The sequence below is a fragment of the Podarcis filfolensis genome (genome assembly GCF_964270895.1).
Source record: "Podarcis filfolensis genome assembly, chromosome: W".
Taxonomy (NCBI): domain Eukaryota; kingdom Metazoa; phylum Chordata; class Lepidosauria; order Squamata; family Lacertidae; genus Podarcis; species Podarcis filfolensis.
The window spans coordinates 40,773,180-40,791,909 of NC_139619.1; positions in this window are offsets into that span (position 1 = coordinate 40,773,180).

The following is an 18,730-nucleotide window of genomic DNA, read 5'->3' on the forward strand; positions in this document are numbered from 1 at the left end:
TCCGGGGACAAATTTCTGCCGGGGAGAGATTGCTGAATCCGGGGACTCTCCCTGGCAACCGGGCACGCCTGGTAAGCCTCCTTCTGGTCTTACCTGAGCAGCAAGTGCAGCTTGTTCTGGATCACCGTGGATCCCTTCAGCTGCCATCAAGCTCCCAGGTGTGGATCTGTTGTCCTGACCTGATTTTTAAATAGAATTCCATTAGCCTTTACATTTTTAACTTTTGACTCTTATCTGCAAACCCGCAGCCCCACCTCCCCACCTTAACACTGGGAGGGCCATGTCCCCGGAATTTGTGAAGACAGGATTCTCAAAAATACCTCTGGCTTGCGGCTCCTGGAGTGTTGCTGGCAATGCCTGGAGTTTCTCTTCAAGCTCCTGGACCTTCATAGGCAATGCTTGAGTTTCCTTAAATACTGTTTCAGCTGCATGCCACACCTCAGCCAAAAGAGCTGCTATCATTCAAAAAAAGTTTTAAAAGTTTTTTTTTTTAATTTCTCATTAAAGAATTCTATATATATATAACTACTTTTCCCTTTTTCTATTTACTTATTACAATGGTTTTTTTCTTTTCCTTCTCTTTTCTGAACAAACAAACAAACCATTTTCAGTAGGATTTTTTGTGTTTTCTTTTTCTTTCTTTCTTCTTTTTCTCTCTATCTCTTTTCTCTGTTCCTTATCTGTAATGGTTCTAGGGGTTGGTCGTGCGTAAATCGACGCCACACCTGGCTGGGTTACCTGGGTGAAACCTTTCAGTCCGGACAGCCACTCACCCGTGGCTGTCTCAATCGCTGGCAGAATCCGTCAGTGGGCGTTTCTTGAACTTCTTCCAGCAAAGAAGCTCTTTGACGCCTAGTTGCCGCCTACTCTCCCTGCGCGGAAGCCTTCTGCGCAGGGAGGGTGTGGGCAGCGAAGGACCCGTGCTCTCCCCACTGGTCTCCAGCGAGGAGTCATGGAGCCACCTTGCCGATTCCCCCATCTGCCCCCCTTCTCCACTGGTGCTACGCTGAATTCCTTCCCCAGAAGATGGGCTGATTCTCTCCCTCCCGAGACGCTCTCCGGAACCCCTCTGGAGCCTTCCCTCTCCCTCTGGCTCCGATGGCAGTTCCCTGACATTATCTTTTCTATTCCATCTTGTCTCTTGTCTGACACTATAACTTGAACCACCACAGCGACTTTTGATTTTTAAATAGAATTCCATTAGCCTTTACATTTTTAACTTTTGACTCTTATCTGCAAACTCCCAACCCCACCTCCCCACCTTAACACTGGGAGGGCCATGTCCCCGGAATTTGTGAAGACAGGATTCTAAAAAATACCTCTTCCTTGCGGATCCTGGAGTATTTTTGGCAACAGCTGGAGTTTTTCTTCAAGCTCCTGGACCTTCATACACAATGCTTCATCATCCTTAAGTACTGTTTCCGCCCCCGTCTTAGGGCTATTGGGCGCCTTCTTCAGTATTTCAACATCCTGGAGAGGACAGACACTTCCTGCTAGACATTTACTCCAGACATTTACAGAAGGCACAGAGGCACTGGTTGAAGAAGTTGGGAATGAGCAGACAGTGCTATTGCTGAGAAGGAGCTCCACCCCAGGGTGCTAAAGAGCTCTTTCCCTAGCCTGCAGGTGCCAGAAGGCCAAGCGCTGGTGTTGCAGTGGTGGTACTTCAGAGGAGTATGAGAAAAGGCTGCTCTGGATTCTGGGTATATAAATGGCCTTGCCTGAAGCTGTGGATTGTGCTCTGCATTAGCAGAGAGGCTCTACTTAGTTGCAAATGAAGCACATTTCAGTCATTATAGAAACCGGTGTTTCCATGCATGCTTGTTCAGGAACTCTGTGAACTAGACAGCCGCTGTTTTAAACTGGCCCTTTTTCTGGCAGGTTAAACGATTAAAGTTGACTTGATTCACTTCATCCGCCAACTACCCTTCTAAGCAACCAGAGCAATTACAAATAAAAGGATCTCCAACCGTGCACTATCCCTTTCTGCAAGCGAGCTCTCCCACAAAGTGGGGGGGGACAGGGGATCCCCACTGCTGTGCTTTGCCTCAACGCCCCAAAGACAAGCCGTCCAGCTGGAGAAAAGGGGGGAGGGGTGTACACCACAGGAACGGCCAAGAACGCTGTTTTTTGCTCAGCAATGAGGCGTTAAAGTAGACATACCTTCCTCTGGGTGTGCTCTCTCGAGTTGGGCTCTCCCTCTACTCAGCGGCGGCGGCTGCAGCAAGGTCGGTGCACCCCCCCCCCAGCCAGCGGATTGGCTGGCTGGAACTGGCTGGAATGTCCCCGGATTTAATTAATGTCCCTGGATGTAGTCGGGACCTCCGATGCTGCTTGCTGCCATGGCGTCAGCCATGTTGCAGAGCAGGAAGTCCACAGGCGTAAATCCGGAGACATTCCGGGGACAAATTTCTGCCGGGAAAAATTGCTGAATCCGGGGACTCTCCCTGGCAACCGGGGACGCCTGCTAAGCCTCCTTCTGGCCTTACCTGAGCAGCAAGTGCAGCTTGTCCTGGATCACCGTGGATCCCTTCAGCTGCCATCAAGCTCCCAGGTGTGGATCTGTTGTCCTGACCTGATTTTTAAATAGAATTCCATTAGCCTTTACATTTTTAACTTTTGACTCTTATCTGCAAACCCGCAGCCCCACCTCCCCACCTTAACACTGGGAGGGCCATGTCCCCGGAATTTGTGAAGACAGGATTCTCAAAAATACCTCTGGCTTGCGGCTCCTGGAGTGTTGCTGGCAACGCCTGGAGTTTCTCTTCAAGCTCCTGGACCTTCATAGGCAATGCTTGAGTTTCCTTAAATATTGTTTCAGCTGCATGCCACACCTCAGCCAAAAGAGCTGCTATCACTGAAAAAAAGTTTTAAAAGTTTTTTTTTTAAAATTCTCATTAAAGAATTCTATATATATATAACTACTATTCCATCCCCACTCCCCCCCTTTTTCTATTTACTTATTACAATGGTTTTTTTCTTTTCCTTCTCTTTTCTGAACAAACAAACAAACCGTTTTCAGTAGGATTTTTTGTGTTTTCTTTTTCTTTCTTTCTTCTTTTTCTCTCTATCTCTTTTCTCTGTTCCTTATCTTTTCTTTTCCATCTTGTCTTTTGTCTGACACTATAACTTGAACCACCACAGCGACTTTTGATTTTTAAACAGAATTCCATTAGCCTTTACATTTTTAACTTTTGACTCTTATCTGCAAACCCGCAGCCCCACCTCCCCACCTTAACACTGGGAGGGCCATGTTCCCGGAATTTGTGAAGACAGGATTCTCAAAAATACCTCTGGCTTGCGGCTCCTGGAGTGTTGCTGGCAACGCCTGGAGTTTCTCTTCAAGCTCCTGGACCTTCATAGGCAATGCTTGAGTTTCCTTAAATACTGTTTCAGCTGCATGCCACACCTCAGCCAAAAGAGCTGCTATCACTCAAAAAAAGTTTTAAAAGTTTTTTTAAAAAATTTCTCATTAAAGAATTCTATATATATATAACTACTATTCCATCCCCACTCCCCCCCTTTTTCTATTTACTTATTACAATGGTTTTTTGCTTTTCCTTCTCTTTTCTGAACAAACAAACAAACCATTTTCAGTAGGATTTTTTGTGTTTTCTTTTTCTTTCTTTCTTCTTTTTCTCTCTATCTCTTTTCTCTCTTCCTTATCTTTCCTTTTCCATCTTGTCTTTTGTCTGACACTATAACTTGAACCACCATAGTGACTTTTGATTTTTAAATAGAATTCCATTCGCCTTTATATTTTAAACTTTTGACTTTTACATTTTTAACTTTTAACTTTTGACAAGCTCCCAGGTGTGGATCTGTTGTCCTGACCTGAATACAAAAGAAGTGATTTTACATCTCCATTCCAACACGAAACGAAAGCCCAGAGCCTGGCTTCATGCTCCCCCTCATCTGGAATATGGTCACTTCCAGCCCCCTCCCAGCCCAAGGATCTCCTTGTAGAGGACTGCTTGTATGACAGAGAGGTTTTCTGTGGAGTGCTGCCTCCCTCTGCTGGTGCAAGCTGTTTCTCCAGCAGAAAAATGCTTCCTGGTAGATTGGAAGTGGCCACCCCTCTTTCCTGAACCCATTCCATATGCATCCCGACCCCAACTATCAGGATTTGCCATCTGGCCTGACTCTACAGTGCTGCTGATACACAAGATAGGCAATAGCCTGCCACTCACTAACCTAACTGCAGCCTTGCAGGAAAAGAATATAAGAGCAGCCAGAGATTTTGTAGTCCAGCCTATTCACATAAGCAGACCAGTCCCCTGCAGCGCACACCCTCCTACTCAAAACCAAGTCAGCTCACCGCCATAAACTGGGCCTCTTTCTCCTGCTTCACTTCTGAGATATTTCAGGGCAGGCTGGATTAAAGTCGGCTCACATTCCTGGCAAGGCTGTTTTCGTCCACGGAGTTTGTTCTATGAGACACATGAGCCAAATAGCCGAGGAGACAGTTTTTTAGCTGCCTGTCATTCATACACTTTATACTGAAAGGATTTCAGGGGCAGATGCTCTTTTTCTGCATGGAGGGTGGGGGTTTCCAAAGGGGCACTATTCAGACCTGCATTCATGGCTTATGAGTCGTCGCCATGTGACAACTGCACATCATGCTGATGTGTTGAAGGGCTGATGTTGCACTTCCAGGTAGAAGAGCTCGTTGGCATTATTTTAGGCTCTCTGTCAATTGACTTTGTGACATGATGGGGGGGGGGGGAGTTCTTATTTTTAGAGTATTTACCTGCAACCTATTATGTGGGAATCTCAAGGTACTTTATAACTAGGTCTGAAAATAGGCAAACATTGAAATGCAGCAGAATAAACAGGCCTACAGTAAAAAAATATCTTTCAAAGCCCATATTGGCTGGCAGCAGCATCCCCCCAAATCCATGATGGATAAACACTTTCCCCACATGGAGCAGAATTGCACCCATGTTGGCAAAGGCCTCCTTTCTAGAAGGGGGAGCAGAGGCTGCCCCCACCCACTGCTCTCTTCTCCCAGGCATCTGAAGAGACAAACAGCTCCCCTTCTCTACCTGGCTCCATCTCTCACCAGGCCCAAGCAGTATGGCCAGGGGTCAGGGATGGGGGCAGTTGTCCAAACCAGCTGGAGAGACTCAAGGAGGCATTACAGCCTCAAAGCCCTTTCCCTACCTCTCAATCTGGACTTACCTGGCCTTGCCCCTGGCCGCCTTTAGCCAGATCAGCTGTGCTCGGAGCTGGGACAGACCCCTCTGGAGACTTAGAGGTAGAGGAAACAGCCTGGGTCCCCGCAAAGGTGATCACACTTTTCCTACTCCCAGACTGCAGGCTAGAGAATGTCGCTGCACGCTGGTGACCCGTTCCCTGGGTGGTGCACTGGGAAGAAGAAACCTCATCCAGTGATGGGAGGGAAGCACTTTGGCCAGTGCCATGGGGCCTTTCTTCGGAAAGCTGCTCGGGGACCTGCAATGGAGCACTGCCCAAGGAGGAGGAAATGTGGGAGGCCTGCTGGGAAGGCTGCTGGGACCCCGACTCTTCCTGGCTAAGGGAAGCAGCTCTTCCAGTGGTATCTCTGGGAACAGAGGGCATCAAAGTGAGCTGGCAATGAGAAGGCTCAGCCAGGTGGGAGCCGGAGGTCTCTGGGGTCGCACCCAGGGATTCGTTGGGCGAACTTTTCTTCTCCATTCTGTGGACACGAAGGCAAGTCTTCTGACCACTGTACCAGCTGGTTTCAAAGGCTATTTTTTATGAAAGCTTGAAAAACAAAGAAAACACAGTGTCAGATAGCAAGCATTTTGAAAACATAAAAATGAAAAGAAACAGAAGACGAAAAGCTTTCTTCTTTGTTGCAAAGTAATGCCCAAGAATAAGCCCAGAGTAGGTAGGCCTTTTTACTCCTGGGGAAATCACCGGCAATTTCATGCCAAATGCAGCAGAGGGAAGGGGCACAGGAGCTGCTATGAAACAGACGATCCTCAAATCACAGCTGTTTGATGCAGGGATGGAATCAATCCTTTTGCTTCAGTAAAAACCTCAAGGGTCGTAGGTTGTGCTTAAATGAAGTGGATGGTGTTACAAAGGATCTCAAAATGAAAGACCGTTTTTCGATTTGAAAACTGTTGAATGATCTTTACCTATCCTGGGAACAGTACATGAAGAACTACATGAAGATGATGTACAGATGGTATACAACACCAGTGCAGTTAGGGAAAATGTTCAAAACTAGTTCAAATATATGTTGGAAGTGTAAGGAAAAGGAGGGAATATTTTATCATATGTGGTGGGAGTGTAAGGTAATTAAAACATTTTGGGAAATGATATACAATGAATTGAAGAAAATACCCCATTTAACATTTGTTTAAAAACCCGAGGCATTTTTGTTGGGGATTGTAGGGAAAGATCTGCCAAAAAAGTTGAAAAACATCTTCATGTATGCGACAACGGCCGCGAGAGTTCTGGTTGCACAAGGATGGAAGACTGAAGAAACCCCAACTAAAGAATCATGAAGAGAAAAGTTGATGGACTATGCAGAAGTGGCAAAATTGACATATAAGCTACAGGACAAGGATAACTGTGACTTTAAGGATGAATGGGAACCTTTTACAAAGTCTCTGAAGACGCAACAAAGTGAATTGGACTCCTTGGCAGGTTTTGAATAAACATCCACAATTTTTTTTTACTGATAATAATCAGCTCTACAGTTTGAGGATCTATACAACTTTGTAACATGCAGAAAACAGCAATATTAGAGAAATCAAAGACTGGAACTGAGGGAAGTTGGGAGGTGGAGTGGGGGGGTGGGTTCTGGGGGGGAGGGGGAAGGGGGAGGGAGGAAAAATGGGGGGGGACTAAGGATATGTTTTTGGATAATATGTCTTGTTATAACTTTGAATATATATATATTTTTAATATCCTGGGAACAGTACACCGCAGTGGTGGGCAGTTCCACAGACCCTCCTCCTCTGCTCAAAATGCATACAGACCCATCTTTGCGCGGGGAAGATCCAGACAAAAGGAGTCTGTTTTCAAAGTACCCGCGGAGGGGTTTCCATCCTCTTGCCTCCCCCGCCCCCCGATCACTGTTTCACTCCGGAAGGCGTCTCAGACCTGGGTGGAGCAGCCACAAATGACAGGCAAAGAGACAAGGTCCTGCCCAGATTCAGGCTTCCTCATGATCGTGTGGAATCTGTACACGTTTCTGTTGGCGCTTCCACTAGTGATTTATCTGTACAATATCGGACTTCATTTCAGCCGACCACATCCTTCCTCTTCCCCCGACAGCATACTAGAGTTCATACGGATTTCAAAGCATGCTTTGGGAACTTGTATGCTTAGCTTTAAACTCCACAAAATTAGCCTATGGCTAGGATGCTATTTATCAAAGTCTGTGTCCATTAAGATATGGTCAGATACAAGTATGCTTTCCCCCTTGTTATACAATTATTATTTTTAAAATTGCATTCAACCATTTACTATTTAAACAGCTTATACACCACTTGACTATAATCATCTCTGAAGTGACACACGAGAAATACATTGCCAAAAAAGTTAACATTGAAGACATCAGACTTCCGTTAAAAAGACCTGCTGGCATAAAAAAAGGATTCGGTAGGTGCTGGGTGCTCTGCCTGATGCTCTCAACTGACAAGATGTAGGTGTGGTTGAATCAAATGGGAACAGTGACCACAGTGCTATCAAATTCAACATACACAGTATAAAGTGGACAATTGCTAAGGAAATCCAGAACAGTCACATTTGACTTCAAAAGAGGAGACTTCCTCAAAATGAGGGATTGGGTAAAAAGGCAGTTGAAGGGGGAAAGTCAAGGATGGTGAGCCCTTCTGTGCTCCAGAGGGCCTGGGTGGCCTCATTCCCCTCTTGTTCTGAGCACTGCAGAGGGAGGCAAACATGTCCTTCCTGGGGGCTGGTCCCTCCCCGCCCTGTTCCTGGAGGGCAGCAGGAGGAGGGGGCTGCTGCAGCTGCCTCCTTTGGGGGCATGGCTCACCTTGCCTGCTCCTGCCCTCCTCCAACACACACAACCTTACCTGCCTCAGCCATCCATGGGGGCTTGAGAGTGTGTGAGCAGACTTTGTCATGGGAGGAGGCAGGCCTTGCAGAGGAGGAATGCTGGGGGCAGGCATTCAAACTCAGCCCTGAAGCTCACTGGGTGACCCTGGGCCAGGCACTCACGCTCAGCCTAACCTACCTCAAAGGGTTGTTGTGAGGATAAAATGGGGGGGGGGGGAGGGAGAACTCTGCACACCAACTGGACCTCCTTGCAGGAAATGGGGGCTATAAATGTAATTGTGTTATTTGTACCCCACCCACCTCACTGGGTTTCCCCAGCCTCTCTGGGCGGCTTCCAACACATATTAAAACAACAAACATTCAAAGCCCCCCTATAAAGGGCTGCCTTCCAGAGGTTTGATAGTTGCTCATCTCCTTGTCACCTGTAGGGAGGGCGTTCCACAGAGAGGCTGCCACCACCGAGAAGGCCCTCCCTCTGCCTGGTTCCCTGCAACCTCGCTTCTCGCGGGGAGGGAACCACCAGAAGACCCTCGGAGGAGGACCTCCGGGCTGAAGGATGGGGGTGGAGATGCTCCTTCAGGTATACTGCGCTGAGCTTCCTGACCTAACATTTGCCTCGCTTAACATAATTAATTAGTAAGTGAAGTTTTCCTCTTCCATTCAAGCAGTACAGGAAGTAAGAACGTGCAAAAAGGAGTACTACTTCTAGAATTCCCAGCTCCTGACATAAAACAGCACAAAGGTTGCCTTTTCTTGACCATCAATCACCTGCGCAAAGTCCCTACACCACCCCCTATTGTGCTTCATTACAGCCCCATCGGTCAGGCCGGACACTGAGGTCCAGCGCTGAGGGCCTTCTGGTGGTTCCCTCATTGCGAGAAGCGAAGTTACAGGGAACCAGGCAGAGGGCTTCTCGGTAGTGGCGCCCGCCCTGTGGAATGCCCTCCCACCAGATGCCAAAGAAATAAACAAGTATACGACATTTAGAAGACACCTGAAGGCTGCCCTGTTTCGGGAAGCTTTTAATGACTGATGTTTTAATGTATTTTTAATCTTTTGCTGGAAGCCGCCCAGAGTGGCTAGGGAAACCCAGCCAGATGGGCCGGGTAGAAATAATTAAAAAATATAATTATTAAATTATTATACGCGTTAGAAACAGAATTTGAAGGGGCAGTCTTTTCTGGCATTGCCAAATGAAGCTGCTGACCCATTTCTAAGTCCTAAAATCCACAATTTCTCTGAATGCCTGAAAAACCCAGTGGTGCAGGACCTCCTAGCATGCCATCTGCTGGGGAACATTTCCTAGCACTTGGCTGGGAGCTGCTGCAGCGCTATAGTCAGGAAAGGCTTTCTGTATATCGGTAAGTCCCAACAGTTGAATAGGAACCTTCAAAAACAATGTATGTATTTGTATCTCATATGTTTTAAGCTATTTCACATGTCCACCAAGCACGAGAAACTGTCCCTTCATCTTCTTGACATTTCCAACAAATATTTGGTATGTTTACATGTATTCTAAATAACTTCTCGGGAGTTAGATGCCAACAATACTGAAATATATATATATTTAAAAGTCTATTTTAAGTCATAACTCAATTATTATTTTAACTCTTTAGTCCACATATGTTACCACTATTCCAACGGTACAATATAACCAAAAAAAGAGAAAATCTTGCCCCTTTAATCATGCACTTTTTAATCTGTTCCTCTTCCATTTAGGATTTCAACAAAAGTTTGTACATTTTTGATATCACATGATGTGCACAATTGTATCTCAAAACCCGTCTTCCACTCTTCCGTACCCCAAGTCTTCATTTCCAACTAGAATCTCTCAATCAATCAATCAATCATTTATTTGTATGTTGCCTTTCCAAATTTCAAACCATGTGCAAGGCAGCTTACAAAAAAATTAAAATATTACATAACTGCAAACATAACAAAACTAGTCGTAAACAATGAACAAAATATCAAAAAGTACACAACGAAATTGAAAAAAAATCCACATAAATAATAAGATTCCATGGAAATCATATAATCCAAACTAAAGAGATAAAAAATTATCATCAGCAACAGCAACCCCCCCCCCCGGAAAAAGAACCCATAAACAACACCCCAACCCTCTTTTATTAAGTGTAAAAGAGAAACCCCTTGTTTAAATTTTACAATCTCCCCGTTTCCACTTTAAGAACTCTCAGTAGATTAACCATTTCTCTTTATCCGTCACCCTTTTGTCTATAAAAAGGGTCTTCTGGTGAAACAGAGCCTTTGTGTATAAACTAACTTTATATCTATTTTCAGATTCTTAATACGCCACACACGTCTAATACAGTGGTTCTCAAGGTGCGCATTTACTCTGACTTGATCTACCACAAATATCCAAGCCATCTAACCCTGAAATCCTAACCTTCTAATTCCAAGTCTCTTCTTTCTCAATATCCCCCATTCCGTTAACCGCACCAAGCAACAAGCTGTAAAATGCAAGTTTAAAACGCAAGCTTTCCTTTGCATCTCGCAGAACTTTAAATGTAATTCGTGGTTTTTTCACCTGTCCTCCAAACTTCGGTCTTTTTGCCATCCTTTAAATGGGAAATCAGTAGTCGAGCCATACTTTTTGGTAAAATGTTCGTCTGGATCCCGGAAGTCCTACCTGAGAAGAACAATGGGAGTTTCCGCTAGCGCCAGCCACTTCTCCTTCTGCAAGCAGCGCCACCCGAATTCCCGCCTGGGATGAGCCGCTAAACTCAGCCCCCGGAGAACGACTGGGGCGGGCGGCAAGTGGGAGGGGGAAGTTGTGTGCTTCTGTCCCGTCAGAAAAGTGCTGGTCCTCCCCGGAGGCAGCCTGCTTGCAGAAAAGGGGGCTGGGCTGCCTCAAAGCCCGTCAAGGCCACAGGCTGCTAGCATGACTCATCCCGGCTTTATCATCTGAGGGGAAAGGGTGCGTGGTCTTAAATGCTGGCCTTGGCAACTTGGCTGAGCCACCTTGGGCCAGCTTAGCCTCCCTCACAGAGGGTTGTTCTGAAGATACACTCAGGAAAACACCCGAGGCATGAAGAAGAAGAACGAGGAGAGTCTGGAAAGGGGGGTGGGGAGCGCTCCCACCCCAGCCGCTCCAGGATGGGAAGTGCGTCCCAGGGGAAGCGGGATTCAGGCGGAGGAGGACGTCGGGTTGGGTGGGGGTTGCCAGGAGCAGCACAATGTCCTTCGAACCCCCGGCTTCCACTCTCCAGGCAGGCACCCAACGTGGCCAGCTGGCACTCCAGCCTTGGCGTGCAGATCCCGGGTTCAGCCCCAGATCTCTGGAGCGGAAAGGCTCTTGGGCGTGAATATGAAAGGCAGCATCTGTCAGAATAGGTCATACTGAGCCAGTACAGATGAACGTGACTATTGGTTCGCTTCCTCTGCTATCTGCCTTTTTGGGCACCTCAGAGGTGGCAGAGAGAGGCAGGGGAGAGACTCCGGCCTCTACAGAAGGCTGCACCCCTTTCCTCCATGTCCCCACCCCAACTCTTAGGACCAGAAGCAAGAGACAGCTTTGCTGAGCACGTGCCCCTTCCCAGGGAGATGCAACTCTGCACTACTGTTCCCTGAATTGCTTGCGAAGCCATACTCCAGGCTCCAGGCTCTTATTGTCACAGCCCTGCAGGATCAGACCAAGGCCCATCTAGTCCAGCTCTCAGCAGCCCAGCAGATGTCCAAGGGAAGCCCCAAGCAGACTCCAAATGCAGCCCCACTCTCCCCACTGGGGACACCCGCAACTGGTAAGCAGAGGTAGAGTGCCTCTGCGGCTGGAGGTGCAACATGGTCTAACCCTCCATGAATTTGACGAATCCTTTCTTAAAGCCATCCCCGTCAGTGCCTCTGGAAGGAGGAAATTTCAGTGTCACTAGGCACTCTGTGTCTGGCCTGAATCTGCCATCATTCCGCTTTCTTAAAGAGATCCAGGTTCTGATATTATGAGGAGGAAACATCGCTCTGCACCTTTCCCACATCATGCATACTTCTATGATGTCCCCACTTTCCCCCCCTCGCAAAGCCCCAAAGCCTCCTACATTGTAAGCCTTCCTTACAGGGGAATCATCAGAACCACCTGTGCTGCAGAGCTTCTGGCTGCAGGCGACTCATGGAGATTTGCATTGACTGCTGCAATGCACCCCTAATGATTCAGATTGTATCATTATAGTGTCATTGTGTTGATTTGTTATTGATATATTAAAGGGGCCTGGGACTTGCCTGTCCATTCCCAACAGCAAGGGCCCCTCGCCAGTTGGCTTGCTTCCTCTGAGGCCGCCTCAGCTCCTGGCAGCCCACACCCCCTGGCCAGCCCCAGAGGCACCATTCTCTGGGGGAGAACAGCTGGGCAAGCCTTGGGGAGGCAGAGATGGCATCCGAGGAGGGAGGGAAGGAAAGAGGGACAGAGGCCAGTGTCTCCCGCGGCACCCCGACCATCATTCAAGGCACCCCAGCTGCCACATCACACTGCTTGAAAACCACTGCAGAACTGGGATGGGAAAGGTTTCTAGTCCAACTAACTGGTCTGGAGAAGAGGAAAGGCAGCCATGCTTGCTCCTTTGTCTTCTCCGAGGAGACTTCCAGCCTGACTTCTCATCTTGAGGCCCCAGCGAGAAGTGGGAAGAGGAGGAGGAGGAGAAGGAAGCATCCCCAGAAGAAGTGTGCTCCCCACCAGTAGGTGCTTCCACCCCCCACTCCTAAATCTGCTTCCAACAGATACTGGGGGGGGGGGCATCCTGCACCATCTGGTGTTAGGAGAATTAGAAGGTCTAAGATATAAACACATACATAAATACCGTAAGTAGTTCTCATCACAAAAGAATATGCAGGTAAACCCATGAACAGACAGGTAAACCCATCAACAGGTTTCCTGCCAGACAGGAGTCTGCTGTAGGCCGCCCCTTCTGTGATTTATGTATCGTTTTTCGCTGTATCGAATCGTATCCTTTTTGCTGTATCTTTCTCATTGACTTTAAGAATGGATCTGAATGTATTTTTCCTCAAAATGCTGTACTTTTTCTTGGTCAAATTTGAAGCTTTCCTTGTTGGGTCGAATTGCAGCTATAAAGATGAATGTATTGCCTAGAATGCTGTTTTTGTTTCAAACACTGCAAATTGTGGACAAGATGGATTGTTTCAAGAAGTGGCAGAAAGATATCTCTAGATTTGTCTGGCAGGGCAAGAAGCCCAGAATAAAATTTAAGATATTAACTGATGCAAAGGAAAGGGGTGGATTTGCCCTGCCAGACTTTAAACTTTACTATGAATCAGCAGCATTCTGCTGGTTGAAAGACTGGCTGCTTCTTGAGAACACAGACATTTTGGATTTAGAAGGTTTTAACAATGTTTTCGGGTGGCATGCATATTTGTGGTATGACAAGGTTAAAGCACATAAAGCATTTAAGAACCATATTGTCAGGAAAGCTTTGTTCAATGTTTGGATAAGATATAAGGATCTATTGGAAAACAAAACACCAAGGTGGCTGTCACCAATGGAAGCAAAAGCCCAGAAAAAGCTCAGTATGGAGGCCAAATGGCCGAAATATTGGGAAATTTTGGAACAAGAGGGAGATAGACTAAAACTGCAGAGTTTTGAGAAACTAAAAAACAAAGTGCGAGATTGGCTTCATTACTATCAGATAATGGAGGCATATCATTTGGACAAGAAAACTGAAAACTGTATATCATGAAAATGATATACAGGTGGTACATGACCCCAGTCAAGCTTGCAAAAATATATCACTTGCCCGATAATAAATGTTGGAAATGTAAAGAAAATGAAGGTACATTCTTTCACCTTTGGTGGACGTGCCCAAGAATCAAGGCTTTCTGGGAGATGATATATAATGAAATGAAAAAGGTATTTAAATATACCTTCCTGAAGAAACCAGAGGCCTTTCTTCTGGGCATTGTCGGCCAATTGGTGCCAAAGAAGGACAGAACTTTTTTTATGTACGCTACAAGAGCAGCAAGAATACTTATTGCAAAGTATTGGAAGACACAAGATTTACCCACTTTGGAAGAATGGAAGATGAAGATGATGGACTATATGGGATTGGCAGAAATGACTGGCAGAATCCGGGACCAGGGAGAAGAGGCGGTGGAAGAAGATTGGAAGAAATTTAAAGACTATCTACAGAAATATTGCAAAATTAATGAATGTTAGAATGATGTTGGATAGAAATTAAGTGGTTTCCAGCTGTAATGCTTTAAGAATATGGAAGAAGGGTATGGTGTTGGGTTGGAAATAAGTGGTATTAGTAACAAAGTTAATAAGAATATGCAAAAATGAATTGATAATGGATGAAAATACTGAGTTATAAAATGTCAAGATATAGAGATAAGATAAATGAAAGAGGGTAAGGATTTGCTGATTTGATTATTTAAATGGGAATACAAGAAGGGGAGGTGTGAGGAAGTCAAAGAAACAAGCAAATGAGTTTTAAATTATGAAAAAGAATTGTTTTTAATTTTTTGTATCTTTTTTGTGTGTGTTTATTCTTATTTTTTCTTGTTTTTTTTTATTATGTGTTTCTGCATATCTGTTTTTTGTAAAATCTTAATAAATATTTCTTAAAAAAAAAAATGCTGTACTTTTCTAAATGTATCCAAATGTATCCACATGGGTTTTTGTATTTCCCCCCAATCTCATCGCCTAGAGAATGTTCCTTAAATGTAACAATTACTTGTTCCAAATGTATTTGATTCAAATGTATTTAAGGCCCCACTTTTCACATGGTGTCCTGTTGTGTGTTCGGAAAGTACTCTTTATTGTTTGATTTGGGTTAATGTCAGAATAAAAGCGAGTTCCTTCAAAATAACACATTCCTTTTTATCTTACCAATTTCTCATATTGTAAGAAGCGGAAGAAGAAACCATAGAGAGCATTCATATTTTCCTTCTGATCAATGAAGTCAAACGTTACAATTATCCATTTTAGAATGAGCACCTATAGGGAGAAGACAGATCTCAGTAAGCCAAAGCAAGGCCAAGACAACAAACCCCTTCTGGAATATGCTCAGCGTGTACAACATCTAGCTGAATCATCACCAGGATAACTAAGTCAGACTGGGGGAAATATCATTCTTCAGAACCAAGACATCATTACCATGCTTTCCAAGTTACCTGAAAGTCACTAGAACACTTGCGAGCACAGAGCCAAGACACAGCTGAAATAAGAGAATCCTACAAACTTCGGGGTTTGTAGATGGTTGTAAAGGTTGCTGAAAGGTTTCTAGTTCACTAGTTGGAAACAGCTTCCAGGCTAGGCAGGACCAAGGTTGCTTTGTAACTGTTGCTGTCTGCCTGCTTGCCATCGTGCATATTTGTAAACCATTTCTGCCAAAATATATCCATCTGCAATAGTAGTTTCTGGAAGCAGACCCTGCAAGAGTGCACACTCCATGAAGTCCATTTGAAGAGTGTTACGGAATGGAGGGGGGGCATATGAACGAAGTCTTACTCCCGAGTAAGAGACGTAGAGCCCGAGGCGATGACCTCAAGGGAACCCTGCCACACTAGGACTCCCCTCGCCCCGTCACAACGTTGCACCAAGCACCGCACAAAAGTCCAAAACCCTGAGAAGAAAGCGCCATTTCTGACCCCGTATCCCGATGCTATACACGATCGATGTATTTGATGAATGAACAATGTATTTGCATGAGGATGCGCTCTAGCCAATCAGATGGCATTGAATGTAGCCCTTCAGCCAATCGCAGCAATGCCATGGCTCTGCAGAGGCAGCTCAGCTCCAGCTGTTTTGCACGCTCCACTGAGCGCTGACAAGGTGATGACAGCTCCCGCTGCGAGAACAACGGACTGAGTCAATCGAAACCTCCTTACCCTGTTAATCCAATCAAAACTAGATGTTGTTCAGTCGTTTAGTCGTGTCCGACTCTGCGTGACCCCCTGGACCAGAGAAGAAGAAGAAGAAGAAGAAGAAGAAGAAGAAGAAGAAGAAGAAGAAGAAGAAGAAGAAGAAGAAGAGGAGGAGGAGGAGGAGGAGGAGGAGGAGGAGGAGGAGGAGGAGGAGGAGGAGGAGGAGGAGTTTGGATTTCATATCCCGCCTTTCACTCCCCTTCAGGAGTCTCAAAGCGGCTAACAATCTCCTTTCCCTTCCTCCCCCACAACAAACACTCTGTGAGGTGAGTGGGGCTGAGAGACTACAAAGAAGTGTGACTGGCCCAAGGTCACCCAGCAGCTGCATGTGGAGGAGCGGAGACTCGAACCCGGGTCCCCAGATTACGTGACTACCGCTCTTAACCACTACACCACGCCAGGCCCTCCTGTCTTCCACTGCCTCCCGCACTTTGCTCAAACTCATGCTGGTAGCTTCGAGAACACTGTCCCACCATCTCGTCCTCTGCCATCCCCTTCTCCTAGTGCCCCCCATCTTTCCCAACATCAGGGTCTTTTCCAGGGAGTCTTCTCTTCTCCTGAGGTGGCCAAAGTCTTGGAGCCTCAGCTTCAGTATCTGTCCTTCCAGTGAGCACTCAGGGCTGATTTCCTTCAGAATGGATAGGTGAGATCTTCTTGCAGTCCATGGGACTCTCAAGAGTCTCCTCCAGCAGCAGAATTCAAAAGCATCAATTCTTCGGCGAATGTGAGCGGTATTGGCTTAGGCATTGATTGGACCTGACTATATCTGACTCCTGCCCATTGTGCAGGAAGTCCCAGTAAGGGTAAGCCACCGGTAGGGAGAGCCCTGTCGATGCGAGCCAACTCAAGCTCCCCCTGGTGCTCCCGTCGGGGTCGTGTCAAGGCCTTAGTCCCCCAGCCGGGCTTCAGACTAGATCAACACCCCAGGATTCCTTTAACGGAATACCCTTAAGCATGGAGGGGCAGGTGATGGCCACACCTCCCCTCCCCCACACAAGGTCAAACAATGCCTAACCGCAACCCTAACTAAGTTGTGACGATTGCTACGAGGTAGGCGAAAACCAAGTGTCCAGTGCCAATTTGCCAAGTGGTAAAATTCCTACCAGGCCCCTCGGACAACCAAGGCGAACAACCAAAGTCCACAGCAAGGCCATTGCCTAACCTGCAAAATAGGGAGGGAGGGCGGGTGATTGAGGAAGCGAGCCAAAGAGGAAGTCCTCTGGGGGCTGGCTGGCCCGGCTCTGACGTGGCCGGGATCCCATAGGCAACGGGGGACAGAGTCCCCCACCCCTGGTGGGGAGTGGGTGGCCACGTGGTCCACCACAACTCCTCCCCACCGGGAAGTGGAGCGGATTTCCCAAGACATATCCTGTATTTGCATGTTACCCCAACACATTCCTCCTATGTTAACCATGTATAACCCTCCCCTTTTCTGGTGGAGTGCTGATGTTTAGCGAACTGTCTGCTGGGATAAGATAGGAACTTTTAAAAGTCCTTGTCACCCCGTTCTCGGGGTTCAATTCCTCTCTGAACCTGTTGCGCGATAAACTTTGGTCTCCGCTATTTGCTCCGGTTGGTGGCTGGACTCCTTCTTTGTTCCGCAGGGACCCACGGGCTCTGAGCAGCCTCCCATCTCGATTTTTCCGTAACAACAGAAACTCGACTAACCCTCTTGAGAGAAGAAAGGTGGCTTTTGCTCCCGCTGCAATGTTGTAATCTAAATAAGCACATCTTCCTACAAGTGAATAGTAGCCACCTATCTGGGGGGAAATAAAGTGGTATGCTGAGAGACATGGTTACGGTGGAGAGCAAATCTGTGTTCCACAATCCGAACATCCCGAGAGAAACCAGGTGGCAGCTTTTTTTTACTGTGTCCACAGAACTCAATGAAAGCCTGTGGGATGTAAACACAGGAGCAGTCAGTGACAACATTCCTAGAGTGTACATGTTAGAACATGGGGAGGGATGTTTTTCCAGCAAGCAGGTAAACTTCCTGGGGACGGACTTCCTCCGCATGTGACCAGAGGTGGGTGTGGCCTCACCTGTGCAGGTAAATGATAAAAGCACAGGGCAGGCAGCCATCTCTCTCTCTTGCCTCTTGCCTCTCTCATCTTCATCTTTCAAAGAAGCAGGATGCCCTCTTGGCTCTCAGCCAAGAGAGGAGGATAGGATTATCTTCCTGTAAGATAGATTCTAAATGTATTTTACCTTTTTAAGCCTGTCTGCCTTCTGGGATCATATTGTGAACAGAACGTGAGTAAACTCTTTTATACTTTTATAAAGACTGTGTCGTGTCTTGTATTTTAAGAGGGATCAAAAGGGGGAAATTACCAGAGTAATTATTATAGAGGTTCTAGCGAACCTGTGCAGAAGTTACCGTTGCGAACTTAAAAGGGGGAATGTTATAAACTCTGCTGATATTTTGGGAACTTGTTAGCACAAGTTGGACTAGGATATAATCTCACAATATATCCTCTCCTGCATCCCTGAACATTCCCACAAAGCCAACCAATGGTTTTGCAGTTGCTTTCCATGGACATTTTGCAACCAAGCACAGAATTCCTTGAACCTCGGAAACGCTTCTGATTTCTGCTTGAGCATGAACACATGAATGTACCTGGAAAAAGCATCAATCAATACCATGAAGTACTTTGCTCCACCTAGAGAGGTTGCAAGTGGACCAACAAGGTCTGCGTGGACAGTCTGGTAGGCTTTAGATGCCCACCTGCCAGAAACCTTGCCCTATTGAACTGTGTGTCATCATGATGGCCTTGGCCGGTTGTGAGTTGTGAAGGCCGCTTCCTGCAAGGCCCTTTCCACCTGG